The sequence below is a fragment of the Myotis brandtii genome, unplaced genomic scaffold, assembly GCF_000412655.1.
Source record: "Myotis brandtii unplaced genomic scaffold, ASM41265v1 scaffold2325, whole genome shotgun sequence".
NCBI classification, from domain to species: Eukaryota; Metazoa; Chordata; class Mammalia; order Chiroptera; family Vespertilionidae; genus Myotis; species Myotis brandtii.
Genome location: NW_005358747.1, coordinates 173469 through 174784, shown reverse-complemented (window position 1 = coordinate 174784; position 1316 = coordinate 173469). Strand labels below are relative to the sequence as shown.

Sequence of the window (1316 nt, the reverse complement as noted above, 5' to 3'; positions counted from 1 at the left end):
CCAGGCAGCGGGCCCAGAACCTGGGCTGTGGGGCCCAGAACCCGAGCAGCGAGCCCAGAACCCGGACAGCGAGCCCAGAACCAGGCAGCGAGCCCAGAACCTGGGCTATGGGGCCCAGAACCCGGGCAGCAGGCCCAGAACCCAGGCAGCGGGCCCAGAACCTGGGCTTTGGGGCTCAGAACCTGGGCTGTGGGGTTCAGAACCCGGGCACCAGGCCCAGAACCCGGGCAGGGAGCCCAGAACCTGGGCAGCGGGCCCAGAACCCAGGCAGTGGGCTCAGAACCCGGACAGCAAGCCCAGAACCCGGACAGTGAGCCCAGAACCAGGCAGCGGGCCCAGAACCTGGGCTTTGGGGCTCAGAACCTGGGCTGTGGGGCTCAGAACCCGGGCAGCAGGCCCAGAACCCGGGCAGCGGGCCCAGAACCAGGCAGCGGGCCCAGAACCTGGGCTGTGGGGCTCAGAATCCGGGCAGCAGGCCCAGAACCCGGGCAGGGAGCCCAGAACCTGGGCAGCAGGCCCAGAACCCAGGCAGTGGGCTCAGAACCCGGGCAGCGGGCCCAGAACCAAGCCCTCAGAGGCTGTGGTCTTTCTTGGCACACAGCCCCCCCACCCCCCTCTCTCCATCCGGGTTGAGGTGGCCAATGGGGCTGCAGGGCTCACCTGCGGGGACTGACCCAAGTAACGGGATTACCTTGGCCCTGGCGACGCTGTCAGTGTCGGCACAGCTCCAGGCGCAGCAGAGCCTGGGGTCCCAGGACGTTCCAGGTGAGGGTGTGTGTGAGGGGCGGCCCCTCCTCCCTGAACCCCTATGGGAGGGCCTGCCTTCCCTCTGCCCTGTGCTCTGCCCTCGGCCTCCCAGCAGCGCCCCTTCTCTTCTGGGGGTTAGAGCAGGTGCCTGGGGAGGGCCCTGCCCCTCCGAGGATAGGGGGTGACGGTGGCATTTCAAGTGTAGCCATGCTGGGCCCTGGCCTTGGGGTCCTGTGTGGCCTCCCCCCACCCCTGGAACAGCACAGACAACCACACGGGTTTTCAAGCATTTATTCCGATGGAGTTTCGAGTAGAAAAATTAATGGAAACCAAGCAGAATGGACGAGAAGTCAGAGGGGTCCGAATGCCCTCCCCGGCCAGGGCCCTGGGCTCTCATGCCCAGTGGGAGGGCCGCTCTCGTGCCGCAGGACCTGGCCCGGACCCTCTGAGGAAGCCGCCAGCCCAGGGCCCTGACCCCCATCACGGCTGGGGGGCCGTGGGAGTGCCTGGGAACAGAAGGAGGCTGGCCTGGGGCTCACAGGCTGGGGGCCAAGGTGAGGGCCAGGAGG

At 67.8% G+C, this 1316-nt stretch overlaps 1 long non-coding RNA gene across 1 annotated transcript in view; it reads right to left on the bottom strand.

Annotated features, from left to right (window-relative positions):
- Positions 1-1310, bottom strand: part of LOC106726157 — a 3688-nt gene extending 2378 nt beyond the window's left edge. Inside the window, exon 1 of the long non-coding RNA XR_001362188.1 lies at positions 692-1310. This is a non-coding gene — a long non-coding RNA (uncharacterized LOC106726157). The remainder of the gene's footprint in view (positions 1-691) is intronic.
- Positions 1311-1316: the final 6 nt, after the last annotated feature.